Source organism: Musa acuminata, chromosome BXJ1-8 (genome assembly GCF_036884655.1).
Source record: "Musa acuminata AAA Group cultivar baxijiao chromosome BXJ1-8, Cavendish_Baxijiao_AAA, whole genome shotgun sequence".
In the NCBI taxonomy this organism is placed as follows: Eukaryota; Viridiplantae; Streptophyta; class Magnoliopsida; order Zingiberales; family Musaceae; genus Musa; species Musa acuminata.
In genome coordinates this window covers 39,326,080-39,340,228 of record NC_088334.1, presented here as the reverse complement: position 1 = coordinate 39,340,228, position 14,149 = coordinate 39,326,080, and the positions used below count along the sequence as shown (strand labels likewise).

General features: G+C 48.0%; 7 non-coding genes and 4 pseudogenes across 7 annotated transcripts; all 11 read right to left on the bottom strand.

Moving 5' to 3' along the window:
• Window positions 1–5,546: 5,546 nt before the first annotated feature.
• On the bottom strand, window positions 5,547–5,665 carry LOC135590256 (5S ribosomal RNA). Its single transcript, XR_010477662.1, has one exon. It is a non-coding gene; the product is annotated as a 5S ribosomal RNA (ribosomal RNA).
• Window positions 5,666–6,100: 435 nt separating this feature from the next.
• Window positions 6,101–6,219, bottom strand: LOC135589541 (5S ribosomal RNA). Its single transcript, XR_010476949.1, has one exon. It is a non-coding gene; the product is annotated as a 5S ribosomal RNA (ribosomal RNA).
• A 544-nt stretch (window positions 6,220–6,763) lies between these two features.
• LOC135591144 (5S ribosomal RNA) lies at window positions 6,764–6,874 on the bottom strand (annotated as a pseudogene).
• A 544-nt stretch (window positions 6,875–7,418) lies between these two features.
• LOC135591524 (5S ribosomal RNA) lies at window positions 7,419–7,529 on the bottom strand (annotated as a pseudogene).
• Window positions 7,530–8,073: 544 nt separating this feature from the next.
• Window positions 8,074–8,192, bottom strand: LOC135590700 (5S ribosomal RNA). The gene has a single exon (XR_010478107.1). It is a non-coding gene; the product is annotated as a 5S ribosomal RNA (ribosomal RNA).
• Window positions 8,193–8,736: 544 nt separating this feature from the next.
• Window positions 8,737–8,846, bottom strand: LOC135591733 (5S ribosomal RNA; annotated as a pseudogene).
• A 544-nt stretch (window positions 8,847–9,390) lies between these two features.
• On the bottom strand, window positions 9,391–9,509 carry LOC135590472 (5S ribosomal RNA). The gene has a single exon (XR_010477879.1). It is a non-coding gene; the product is annotated as a 5S ribosomal RNA (ribosomal RNA).
• Window positions 9,510–10,053: 544 nt separating this feature from the next.
• LOC135589540 (5S ribosomal RNA) lies at window positions 10,054–10,172 on the bottom strand. Its single transcript, XR_010476947.1, has one exon. It is a non-coding gene; the product is annotated as a 5S ribosomal RNA (ribosomal RNA).
• Window positions 10,173–10,716: 544 nt separating this feature from the next.
• On the bottom strand, window positions 10,717–10,827 carry LOC135591143 (5S ribosomal RNA; annotated as a pseudogene).
• A 544-nt stretch (window positions 10,828–11,371) lies between these two features.
• On the bottom strand, window positions 11,372–11,490 carry LOC135589892 (5S ribosomal RNA). Its single transcript, XR_010477298.1, has one exon. It is a non-coding gene; the product is annotated as a 5S ribosomal RNA (ribosomal RNA).
• Window positions 11,491–11,925: 435 nt separating this feature from the next.
• LOC135590470 (5S ribosomal RNA) lies at window positions 11,926–12,044 on the bottom strand. Its single transcript, XR_010477878.1, has one exon. It is a non-coding gene; the product is annotated as a 5S ribosomal RNA (ribosomal RNA).
• Between the last annotated feature and the right edge of the window lie 2,105 nt (window positions 12,045–14,149).

Genomic DNA, 14,149 nt, shown 5'->3' with positions numbered 1-14,149 from the left:
CTTCCTATAAAAACATTAAAAGTCTAGGCCGGAGCAAGAAATAATATTCTGCTCCTTGACTCTCAATGGTCATAAACCAACAATCAAAAAGGAACTCGCAACGCTTAAGTAACAAGTGGAAGTTATCACAAATACGATACAATCAGAAACATATGATACCCCCCTGATTTTCAAAACTCGTTCATCTACGAATCAATTCTTGTAGAAACTAAATATGTCATGATCTTAAAAGGGATACCAAACAAACATACGTATGCACGTTAAAAGATCTATCTTACAAAGAGCTTCTTCCTTAAATAAAAACTCATACGAAATCATTAATTGCCTTGAAACTCTCCTCAAGGCAAAGGCTCCCTAATCAAATCATCTTAAGTGCTCACCTGCTGCAGGCGGTGGCACCTCTCCAGCTGGCGGTGGGACCTCCAGCTATCACAGGTTGCCAGAGGTTGCACCGCTCCAGCCAGAGGTGCAACCGCCAGCAGCTCTGCCCTTTAAAATCACGCTAGGGCCGGCTAAGGAACCGACCACAACTCACCCCCATTTTCTCCTCTACTCTTCCAAGTCTCCTCCATTCCCATTTCACTCCTCTAAGCCTTCCAAACACCTCCCATTTCGGAGCAAAACATCAAGAATCCTTCCTTCCCTTGAAGATTTCACAAAGGTACTCTCTAAGAAGCTCTTAAAATTCTGTTTTGTTCTTCATTTACTTTAGCTCATCATCATCCCTCTAAACAGCAGTAGTAATGGGATCTAGAAGATCCTCAAGGGACAAGGGAAAGAGGAGAGTAGTAGAAGAGTTTGATCTCACTCTTTTTGATTCCAAAAACCATGCTGAAAAATTTCTCTCCTTCGAACTAAGAAGCATCAATAAGGGAAAATACGTAGATCTGAATGAACTAAGAGATGTAGAGACTATCCATTGGTTTGCAAACCTAAATCTACTTCCCATTTTGCAGATCAACGAACCCATTTATCCTAGACTAGTTAGATTGTTTTACAACAACATGCAAATAGATGATGAAGAAAGGATATCAACCTATCTCTTAGGACAACACATCTCAATCACTGATAGATTCATTTGTGATATGATAGGTATTCCCATGAAAAGCATAGGACTTTACTTTAAAGGATCATGGGATGAACAAACTATTGAAACATCCTACGTTGAAGCCTTAGGAACAATCCTTGCCAATCCTAACATAGAATCTATTCCTAAAAGTTGTGAACATCTATTGCCCTTTAACACTAAGATACTTCATCATATCATGACTAGTATAATTCTTCCTAAACAATACCATCATGATGAAGTGAGTCAATTGGAATTAGGAATTATGTACCTAATCATGAAAGGACGTGACATTTGTCTTGGCTATCTGATCCAACAAAACATGTTGGAATTATCTACGAAAGATATGATGCTCCCATATGGTGGAATAATTACTAGAATAATGAAAGCTTACGACATTCAAATACCACTAGAAGAAGAAGTAATGAAATCAGATAGATTCAGCATAATAAACAAAAATCTACTTCACCGACTAAGATGTCACTATAAAAACGGTAACTGGGTTAGAATGCCTAGAAGAACTGATCCCCCTCAGCCTGAACCTGAACCTGAACCAGAGTCGGAAACCCCAGTCTTTAGGAGTACCCACTCTCCTCCGATCTGTCCCTTTGAGGAAACATATCCGGTTGAGCAAACTCACACATCATCCATCGAAGATATCGGGATTCGGATGGACCGATTTGAACAAAGACAAGAACGGCTTGAACTTCAACAAGATCAAATCCTAACCGAGCTGCAGCAAATCCATCGACAATTTGACTCTTTACTTAGGCACTTTAATCTTCCACTTCATGAATAAGCTTGTATAAACATCTGATGTTGTAAACTCTTTATGTTATTCATGAAGGACTTTGTCTTTATGGTTACCTGATATGCTGTACATATAGTTATCTTTGTTTGTGTAAGCATATTTGCAAACATCTCTTGTTGTTTATCTCGGTTTTTGCACTGAAACTAAAAAGGTTTAAAAGCCTATGCCTTGAAAAATATGAAGCAACATACCAATGTAAGTTGATAAATCAGCAGTATGACATTGATATGGTTGCTAATATGATTGCTATCTTACCATGTGATGCAATGCTACACTTGCTGAAATAAAAATCTTGCTATGCAATATGATAGAATGCTGCACTTGAAATAATTGTGTTACTACATCAAAAGATTCAAACACATTGATATTAGACATCACTTATACGAGATCATGTCTCCAATCATGACGTAACCATAGAATTCATTGATACTAAACATCAACTAGCTGACATTTTTACAAAACCCCTATGTGAAGAACAATTTGATTACATAAGAAGAAAATTAGGAATGTTGAATTGTCCGAATACTTTAACTAGTTAAAATTATTTTTCGGATGTTATTACTATTACATGCCTTGACAAACGCTTGATCAAATAACATGTTGCAAATTATGTGACAAATATTTTTAACCAGATGCATGTAAGAAGTTCATTTTTCGGTTTGTATACTAAAAATGGGATGTTCTTGTACACTCTTATGAAAACTCTTTGAAAAATGACTTTCCTCCGTCAAGCAAAAATAATAAAAAGATATATGTGTCATGACTTCCTTTATATGCTTGATAATGCTATCATGCTTTTTGTTGATGACAAAGGGGGAGAAACATATGAATTGATAAACACTATGTCATAGCTGAACTGCCATCATCATATCTATGTCATAGTTGCAAATACTTGAATGATGCTATAAACAATGTTATGCCATCCTTGCATCACCAAGAGATATGTGAACATGTGCTATAGTTTGCATCATATCTTGATTTGATATCCTATTTTGTGAAGTAAATGCAAACTTGCTAGAAAATCTCAAATGTGTGCATCATGTAAAAAGTCCTTCGTAGCTTTATATGTTTACATGATGAACAGTTACAAACACCATAATACAAACGTGATGATGAATGTCAAGCTTTGACATCATCCTTGAAGAGATACATCATGATAGGTATCATGATGGGAGTATTGATAAGTTTAACTGATCTAACTTATCAATACGTCACTTGAATTCTTAGTCTTGAATTCAAGGTTGACTTATCTCAACTATGGCATATAGACAGGGGGAGTTAAGGATAACTCCATTATCAATTGATTGTCATCATCAAAAAGGGGGAGATTGTTGAATCTCGGATTTTGATGATGAAGTCAATTGTCATTTGTTGTCTAATCTATGTGTTGAGATAAGTGTGCAGGATTAACTACGATAAGAGTAAGACAAGCAGCAGGTGTTGCGCCGGAGTCAAGATCATGATCACGTTGGGAGTTCGAGAGTTCGACGGAAGTTCGGACGGTCGTCGGAGGTTCAGCGAGGACAGATCCGAGAAGTCCAGAAGCTTGCCAAGCGAAGCTCGTCAGAACTCGCCAAGTGGATCGTCGCAAAGTCCAGGAGTATGCCGGATGTCCGCAGAAGGATCACCGAGGGTTATCGGTTGATCGACGGAAGTTGGCCGGAAACTCGCCGGAAGAAGCGATTGACGCATCGGAGCAAAGCTGCAGAAGTTGTCTTAGAGTTAATCGTAGTTAGCATGATGATTAAGCATGAAAATGGGAGGTGATCCCATTAGCTTAATCTTGGGGCAATTGGGCCCCTGAAAAGATTCAAAGTGGGCCGAATGGAGTGAACCATTCAGACCCTGATTGCACCAGGAGGTGCAACCGCCCCAGCCAGGAGGTGCAACCGCCTGGGCTGTGGGGTTGGGAGGTGCAACCGCCCCAGCCAGGAGGTGCAACCGCCAGGGCTGCGAGGCTGGGAGGTGCAACCGCCCCAGCCGAGAGGTGCAACCGCCCAGAGCTCAGTCTACGAGCTAGACTGGGCGGTGCAACCTCCTCTGCCAAGAGGTAGCACCGCCAGAGCTCAAGTTTCGAGCTCTGCCAGGCGATGCAACCACCAAGCTCAGTCTTCGAGCTCTGGCAGAGAGGTGCATCAGCCTGAGCTCAGTCTCGAGCCCTGCCAGGTGATGCAATCACCGAGCTCAGTCTTCGAGCTCTGGCAGAGAGGTGCATCAGCCTGAGCTCAGTTTGGAGCTCTGCCAGGTGATGCAACCACCGAGCTCAGTTTAGAGCTCTGCCAGGTGATGCAATCACCAAGCTCAGTCTTCGAGCTCTGCCAGGTGATGCAATCACCGAGCTCAGTCTTCGAGCTCTGGCAGAGAGAAGCAATCGCCTGAGCTCAGTCTTCGAGCTCTGCCAGGCGGTGCCACCTCTCCAGTCAAGAGGTGCAACCGCCTGATCCCAGAATTCTGGGATTTGATCGATTTGATCGTTTTGAGCTCCAAATTTGAACTGGGTTGGGGGCCTATAAATACCCCACCCATTCAGCACTGAATAGATACAGATCCACACCGAATTCTTGATCTTTTCAGTGATTCTAAGAGCTCAAATTTGTGTAAAGTCCTAAAGTTCTCCTCCTTCTGTTCTTCAAGTCTTGAGTTGTAAAGAGAGGAGAGAAAGGATCTGTAAAGGTTGTCTCCTGAGCCTGTCAAAAGGAGAGAAACTGTAAAAGGGCAGTTAGCCTTCGCCCATTGAAGGAAGGCAGCTAGTTGACGTCGGCAACCTCGTCGGTGGAGGAAGCCAAAAGTGGAGTAGGTCAAGGCTGACCGAACCACTCTAAATCTCTGGTTTGCGTTTATTTTTGAGCACTTTATCATTACTGCAAACCTCCTCCATTACTACTGCTCTCTGCGCTTTCACGAACAAGTTCTAAGTGCTGTTCTTTCAGAATCTGCATTCAAACGTAAATCGTGTTTTCGTACGATCTTCACACTGCAGTTTACGCTTACATTCGGACTCCATTTATAACTGCAAATTGCTTTCTACGTAAAACGCTTTTCAAGGTTCAAAACTGCTTTTAAACGCAAAACTACATTTAGACGTAAATCTGAGTTTAGACGTAAATCTGCGTTTAGACGTAAAACTACGTTTAGACGTAAATCTGCGTTTTGACGTAAAACTGCGTTTGAACGTAAAACTGAGTTTAGACGCAAACTGCGCTTAGACGCAAACTGTGCTTAGACGCAAACTGCGCTTAGACGCAAACTGTATTTAGACGCAAACTGCGCTTAGACGCAAAACTGCGCTTAGACGCAAACTGCACTGTGATTCTGCTTTTATATCGAAATCATTTTTTATCGGACGAACGCAGCTTTAGCTTTTAAATTGCTGTAAGATTTCCGCTGCACTAATTCACCCCCCCCCCTCTTAGTGCTCTCGATCCTAACAGTTTTGGCCGCTCGGGGCGCAAAAAGTAGTGCAACACGAGGACTTCCCAGGGGGTCAGCCATTCTAGAACCATGTCTGGTCATTGTATGTTTTATGAAGAAATTTTTAGATGATGATTTCATTATTCTCTTGCTATATATATGTTAATGACATATTTATTGTTGGCCAGAATGCAAGAAAAATTGAAAAGCTTAAAAGAGAGTTTTAAGTAAGTCTTTTGGCCGCTCGGGGCCCAAAAAGAAGTGCAACACGAGGAGTTCCCAGGGGGTCACCCATCCTAGTACTACTCTCGCACAAGCACGCTTAACTTTGGAGTTCTGATGGAATCCGGTGCTTTAGTGCAGATATGATCGCACTCGTTTTGTGTGCGTCGTCCCTCGCCTTTGTGCACGTCGCGGACGGCGCATCGACGACGGGACTTTCTCGAACGAACTCGGAATCGCTATTGCGGCCCCATTCCGGAAAGCTCTCTCCGAGCCCCACGAGACTGACTGCGTAGCGGTCACGGCAAATTCTGAGGCCCAAAACCATCGCCTCGGAGGTCGACGGGAGAGGTTTTGGCCGCTCGGGGCGCAAAAAGTAGTGCAACACGAGGACTTCCCAGGGGGTCACCCATCCTAGAACCATGTCTGGTCATTGTATGTTTTATGAAGAAATTTTTAGATGATGATTTCATTATTCTCCTGCTATATATATGTTAATGACATATTTATTGTTGGCCAGAATGCTAGAAAAATTGAAAAGCTTAAAAGAGAGTTTTAAGTAAGTCTTTTGGCCGCTCGGGGCGCAAAAAGGAGTGCAACACTAGGACTTCCCAGGGGGTCACCCATCCTAGTACTACTCTCGCCCAAGCAGGCTTAACTTCGGAGTTCTGATGGGATCCGGTGCTTTAGTGCTGGTATGATCGCACTCGTTTTGTGTGCGTCGTCCCTCGCCTTTGTGCACGTCGCGGACGGCGCATCGACGACCGGAGCCCCGAAACCACTCGAACGATCTCGGAATCGCCATTGTCGGATCCCTCCGATGCCCACGAGGCCGACCGCGTACCGGACACGGCAAGCGCGCGCCGAAACCATCGGGACTTTCTCGAACGAACTCGGAATCGCTATTGCGGCCCCATTCCGGAAAGCTCTCTCCGAGCCCCACGAGACTGACTGCGTAGCGGTCACGGCAAATTCCGAGGCCCCAAACCATCGCCTCGGAGGTCGACAGGAGAGGTTTTGGCCGCTCGGGGCGCAAAAAGGAGTGCAACACGAGGACTTCCCAAGGGGTCACCCATCCTAGAACCATGTCTGGTCATTGTATGTTTTATGAAGAAATTTTTAGATGATGATTTCATTATTCTCCTGCTATATATATGTTAATGACATATTTATTGTTGGCCAGAATGCTAGAAAAATTGAAAAGCTTAAAAGAGAGTTTTAAGTAAGTCTTTTGGCCGCTCGGGGCCCAAAAAGGAGTGCAACACGAGGACTTCCCAGGGGGTCACCCATCCTAGTACTACTCTCGCCCAAGCACGCTTAACTTCGGAGTTCTGATGGGATCCGGTGCTGGTATGATCGCACTCGTTTTTTGTGCGTCGTCCCTCGCCTTTGTGCACGTCGCGGACGGCGCATCGACGACCGGAGCCCCGAAACCTCTCAAACGATCTCGGAATCGCCATTGTCGGATCCCTCCGATGCCCACGAGGCCGACCGCGTACCGGACACGGCAAGCGCGCGCCGAAACCATCGGGACTTTCTCGAACGAACTCGGAATCGCTATTGCGGCCCCATTCCGGAAAGCTCTCTCCGAGCCCCACGAGACTGACTGCGTAGCGGTCACGGCAAATTCCGAGGCCCCAAACCATCGCCTCGGAGGTCGACAGGAGAGGTTTTGGCCGCTCGGGGCGCAAAAAGGAGTGCAACACGAGGACTTCCCAAGGGGTCACCCATCCTAGAACCATGTCTGGTCATTGTATGTTTTATGAAGAAATTTTTAGATGATGATTTCATTATTCTCCTGCTATATATATGTTAATGACATATTTATTGTTGGCCAGAATGCTAGAAAAATTGAAAAGCTTAAAAGAGAGTTTTAAGTAAGTCTTTTGGCCGCTCGGGGCCCAAAAAGGAGTGCAACACGAGGACTTCCCAGGGGGTCACCCATCCTAGTACTACTCTCGCCCAAGCACGCTTAACTTCGGAGTTCTGATGGGATCCGGTGCTGGTATGATCGCACTGGTTTTTTGTGCGTCCTCCCTCGCCTTTGTGCACGTCGCGGACGGCGCATCGACGACCGGAGCCCCGAAACCTCTCAAACGATCTCGGAATCGCCATTGTCGGATCCCTCCGATGCCCACGAGGCCGACCGCGTACCGGACACGGCAAGCGCGCGCCGAAACCATCGGGACTTTCTCGAACGAACTCGGAATCGCTATTGCGGCCCCATTCCGGAAAGCTCTCTCCGAGCCCCACGAGACTGACTGCGTAGCGGTCACGGCAAATTCCGAGGCCCAAAACCATCGCCTCGGAGGTCGACGGGAGAGGTTTTGGCCGCTCGGGGCGCAAAAAGTAGTGCAACACGAGGACTTCCCAGGGGGTCACCCATTCTAGAACCATGTCTGGTCATTGTATGTTTTATGAAGAAATTTTTAGATGATGATTTCATTATTCTCCTGCTATATATATGTTAATGACATATTTATTGTTGGCCATAATGCTGGAAAAATTGAAAAGCTTAAAAGAGAGTTTTAAGTAAGTCTTTTGGCCGCTCGTGGCGCAAAAAGTAGTGCAACAAGAGGACTTCCCAGGGGGTCACCCATCCTAGTAGTACTCTCGCCCAAGCAGGCTTAACTTCGGAGTTCTGATGGGATCCGGTGCTTTAGTGCTGGTATGATCGCACTCGTTTTGTGTGCGTCGTCCCTCGCCTTTGTGCACGTCGCGGACGGCGCATCGACGACCGGAGCCCCGAAACCTCTCGAACGATCTCGGAATCGCCATTGTCGGATCCCTCCGATGCCCACGAGGCCGACCGCGTACCGGACACGGCAAGCGCGCGCCGAAACCATCGGGACTTTCTCGAACGAACTCGGAATCGCTATTGCGGCCCCATTCCGGAAAGCTCTCTCCGAGCCCCACGAGACTGACTGCGTAGCGGTCACAGCAAATTCCGAGGCCCAAAACCATCGCCTCGGAGGTCGACGGGAGAGGTTTTGGCCGCTCGGGGCGCAAAAAGGAGTGCAACACGAGGACTTCCCAGGGGGTCACCCATCCTAGAACCATGTCTAGTCATTGTATGTTTTATGAAGAAATTTTTAGATGATAATTTCATTATTCTCCTGCTATATATATGTTAATGACATATTTATTGTTGGCCAGAATGCTAGAAAAATTGAAAAGCTTAAAAGAGAGTTTTAAGTAAGTCTTTTGGCCGCTCGGGGCCCAAAAAGGAGTGCAACACGAGGACTTCCCAGGGGGTCACCCATCCTAGTACTACTCTCGCCCAAGCACGCTTAACTTCGGAGTTTGATGGGATCCGGTGCTGGTATGATCGCACTCGTTTTTTGTGCGTCATCCCTCGCCTCTGTGCACGTCGCGGACGGCGCATCGACGACCGGAGCCCCGAAACCTCTCGAACGATCTCGGAATCGCCATTGTCGGATCCCTCCGATGCCCACGAGGCCGACCGCGTACCGGACACGGCAAGCGCACGCCGAAACCATCGGGACTTTCTCGAACGAACTCGGAATCGCTATTGCGGCCCCATTCCGGAAAGCTCTCTCCGAGCCCCACGAGACTGACTGCGTAGCGGTCACGGCAAATTCCGAGGCCCAAAACCATCGCCTCGGAGGTCGACGGGAGAGGTTTTGGCCGCTCGGGGCGCAAAAAGTAGTGCAACACGAGGACTTCCCAGGGGGTCACCCATCCTAGAACAATGTCTGGTCATTGTATGTTTTATGAAGAAATTTTTAGATGATGATTTCATTATTCTCCTGCTATATATATGTTAATGACATATTTATTGTTGGCCATAATGCTGGAAAAATTGAAAAGCTTAAAAGAGAGTTTTAAGTAAGTCTTTTGGCCGCTCGGAGCGCAAAAAGGAGTGCGACACGAGGACATCCAAGGGGGTCACCCATCCTAGTACTACTCTCGCACAAGCACGCTTAACTTTGGAGTTCTGATGGGATCCGGTGCTTTAGTGCAGATATGATCGCACTCGTTTTGTGTGCGTCGTCCCTCGCCTTTGTGCACGTCGCGGACGGCGCATCGACGACCGGAGCCCCGAAACCTCTCGAACGATCTCGGAATCGCCATTGTCGGATCCCTCCGATGCCCACGAGGCCGACCGCGTACCGGACACGGCAAGCGCGCGCCGAAACCATCGGGACTTTCTCGAACGAACTCGGAATCGCTATTGCGGCCCCATTCCGGATAGCTCTCTCCGAGCCCCACGAGACTGACTGCGTAGCGGTCACGGCAAATTCCGAGGCCCAAAACCATCGCCTCGGAGGTCGACGGGAGAGGTTTTGGCCGCTCGGGGCGCAAAAAGTAGTGCAACACGAGGACTTCCCAGGGGGTCACCCATCCTAGAACCATGTCAGGTCATTGTATGTTTTATGAAGAAATTTTTAGATGATGATTTCATTATTCTCCTGCTATATATATGTTAATGACATATTTATTGTTGGCCAGAATGCTAGAAAAATTGAAAAGCTTAAAAGAGAGTTTTAAGTAACTCTTTTGGCCGCTCGGGGCGCAAAAAGGAGTGCAACACTAGGACTTCCCAGGGGGTCACCCATCCTAGTACTACTCTCGCCCAAGCAGGCTTAACTTCGGAGTTCTGATGGGATCCGGTGCTTTAGTGCTGGTATGATCGCACTCGTTTTGTGTGCGTCGTCCCTCGCCTTTGTGCACGTCGCGGACGGCGCATCGACGACCGGAGCCCCGAAACCTCTCGAACGATCTCGGAATCGCCATTGTCGGATCCCTCCGATGCCCACGAGGCCGGCCGCGTACCGGACACGGCAAGCGCGCGCCGAAACCATCGGGACTTTCTCGAACGAACTCGGAATCGCTATTGCGGCCCCATTCCGGAAAGCTCTCTCCGAGCCCCACGAGACTGACTGCGTAGCGGTCACGGCAAATTCCGAGGCCCCAAACCATCGCCTCGGAGGTCGACAGGAGAGGTTTTGGCCGCTCGGGGCGCAAAAAGGAGTGCAACACGAGGACTTCCCAAGGGGTCACCCATCCTAGAACCATGTCTGGTCATTGTATGTTTTATGAAGAAAATTTTAGATGATGATTTCATTATTCTCCTGCTATATATATGTTAATGACATATTTATTGTTGGCCAGAATGCTAGAAAAATTGAAAAGCTTAAAAGAGAGTTTTAAGTAAGTCTTTTGGCCGCTCGGGGCCCAAAAAGGAGTGCAACACGAGGACTTCCCAGGGGGTCACCCATCCTAGTACTACTCTCGCCCAAGCACGCTTAACTTCGGAGTTCTGATGGGATCCGGTGCTGGTATGATCGCACTCGTTTTTTGTGCGTCGTCCCTCGCCTTTGTGCACGTCGCGGACGGCGCATCGACGACCGGAGCCCCGAAACCTCTCAAACGATCTCGGAATCGCCATTGTCGGATCCCTCCGATGCCCACGAGGCCGACCGCGTACCGGACACGGCAAGCGCGCGCCGAAACCATCGGGACTTTCTCGAACGAACTCGGAATCGCTATTGCGGCCCCATTCCGGAAAGCTCTCTCCGAGCCCCACGAGACTGACTGCGTAGCGGTCACGGCAAATTCCGAGGCCCCAAACCATCGCCTCGGAGGTCGACGGGAGAGGTTTTGGCCGCTCGGGGCGCAAAAAGTAGTGCAACACGAGGACTTCCCAGGGGGTCAGCCATTCTAGAACCATGTCTGGTCATTGTATGTTTTATAAAGAAATTTTTAGATGATGATTTCATTATTCTCTTGCTATATATATGTTAATGACATATTTATTGTTGGCCAGAATGCTAGAAAAATTGAAAAGCTTAAAAGAGAGTTTTAAGTAAGTCTTTTGGCCGCTCGGGGCCCAAAAAGGAGTGCAACACGAGGACTTCCCAGGGGGTCACCCATCCTAGTACTACTCTCGCACAAGCACGCTTAACTTTGGAGTTCTGATGGAATCCGGTGCTTTAGTGCAGATATGATCGCACTCTTTTTGTGTGCGTCGTCCCTCGCCTTTGTGCACGTCGCGGACGGCGCATCGACGACGGGACTTTCTCGAACGAACTCGGAATCGCTATTGCGGCCCCATTCCGGAAAGCTCTCTCCGAGCCCCACGAGACTGACTGCGTAGCGGTCACGGCAAATTCCGAGGCCCAAAACCATCGCCTCGGAGGTCGACGGGAGAGGTTTTGGCCGCTCGGGGCGCAAAAAGTAGTGCAACACGAGGACTTCCCAGGGGGTCACCCATCCTAGAACCATGTCTGGTCATTGTATGTTTTATGAAGAAATTTTTAGATGATGATTTCATTATTCTCCTGCTATATATATGTTAATGACATATTTATTGTTGGCCATAATGCTGGAAAAATTGAAAAGCTTAAAAGAGAGTTTTAAGTAAGTCTTTTGGCCGCTCGGGGCGCAAAAAGGAGTGCGACACGAGGACATCCAAGGGGGTCACCCATCCTAGTACTACTCTCGCACAAGCACGCTTAACTTTGGAGTTCTGATGGGATCCGGTGCTTTAGTGCAGATATGATCGCACTCGTTTTGTGTGCGTCGTCCCTCGCCTTTGTGCACGTCGCGGACGGCGCATCGACGACCGGAGCCCCGAAACCTCTCGAACGATCTCGGAATCGCCATTGTCGGATCCCTCCGATGCCCACGAGGCCGACCGCGTACCGGACACGGCAAGCGCGCGCCGAAACCATCGGGACTTTCTCGAACGAACTCGGAATCGCTATTGCGGCCCCATTCCGGATAGCTCTCTCCGAGCCCCACGAGACTGACTGCGTAGCGGTCACGGCAAATTCCGAGGCCCAAAACCATCGCCTCGGAGGTCGACGGGAGAGGTTTTGGCCGCTCGGGGCGCAAAAAGTAGTGCAACACGAGGACTTCCCAGGGGGTCACCCATCCTAGTGTTAGGATCGAGAGCACTAAGAGGGGGGGGGGTGAATTAGTGCAGCGGAAATCTTACAGCAATTTAAAAGCTAAAGCTGCGTTCGTCCGATAAAAAATGATTTCGATATAAAAGCAGAATCACAGTGCAGTTTGCGTCTAAGCGCAGTTTTGCGTCTAAGCGCAGTTTGCGTCTAAACACAGTTTGCGTCTAAGCGCAGTTTGCGTCTAAGCACAGTTTGCGTCTAAGCGCAGTTTGCGTCTAAACTCAGTTTTACGTTCAAACGCAGTTTTACGTCAAAACGCAGATTTACGTCTAAACGTAGTTTTACGTCTAAACGCAGATTTACGTCTAAACTCAGATTTACGTCTAAATGTAGTTTTGCGTTTAAAAGCAGTTTTGAACCTTGAAAAGCGTTTTACGTAGAAAGCAATTTGCAGTTATAAATGGAGTCCGAATGTAAGCGTAAACTGCAGTGTGAAGATCGTACGAAAACACGATTTACGTTTGAATGCAGATTCTGAAAGAACAGCACTTAGAACTTGTTCGTGAAAGCGCAGAGAGCAGTAGTAATGGAGGAGGTTTGCAGTAATGATAAAGTGCTCAAAAATAAACGCAAACCAGAGATTTAGAGTGGTTCGGTCAGCCTTGACCTACTCCACTTTTGGCTTCCTCCACCGACGAGGTTGCCGACGTCAACTAGCTGCCTTCCTTCAATGGGCGAAGGCTAACTGCCCTTTTACAGTTTCTCTCCTTTTGACAGGCTCAGGAGACAACCTTTACAGATCCTTTCTCTCCTCTCTTTACAACTCAAGACTTGAAGAACAGAAGGAGGAGAACTTTAGGACTTTACACAAATTTGAGCTCTTAGAATCACTGAAAAGATCAAGAATTCGGTGTGGATCTATATCTTTTCAGTGCTGAATGGGTGGGGTATTTATAGGCCCCAACCCAGTTCAAATTTGGAGCTCAAAACGATCAAATCGATCAAATCCCAGAATTCTGGGATCAGGCGGTTGCACCTCTTGACTGGAGAGGTGGCACCGCCTGGCAGAGCTCGAAGACTGAGCTCAGGCGATTGCTTCTCTCTGCCAGAGCTCGAAGACTGAGCTCGGTGATTGCATCACCTGGCAGAGCTCGAAGACTGAGCTTGGTGATTGCATCACCTGGCAGAGCTCTAAACTGAGCTCGGTGGTTGCATCACCTGGCAGAGCTCCAAACTGAGCTCAGGCTGATGCACCTCTCTGCCAGAGCTCGAAGACTGAGCTCGGTGATTGCATCACCTGGCAGGGCTCGAGACTGAGCTCAGGCTGATGCACCTCTCTGCCAGAGCTCGAAGACTGAGCTTGGTGGTTGCATCGCCTGGCAGAGCTCGAAACTTGAGCTCTGGCGGTGCTACCTCTTGGCAGAGGAGGTTGCACCGCCCAGTCTAGCTCGTAGACTGAGCTCTGGGCGGTTGCACCTCTCGGCTGGGGCGGTTGCACCTCCCAGCCTCGCAGCCCTGGCGGTTGCACCTCCTGGCTGGGGCGGTTGCACCTCCCAACCCCACAGCCCAGGCGGTTGCACCTCCTGGCTGGGGCGGTTGCACCTCCTGGTGCAATCAGGGTCTGAATGGTTCACTCCATTCGGCCCACTTTGAATCTTTTCAGGGGCCCAATTGCCCCAAGATTAAGCTAATGGGATCACCTCCCATTTTCATGCTTAATCATCATGCTAACTACGATTAACTCTAAGACAACTTCTGCAGCTTTGC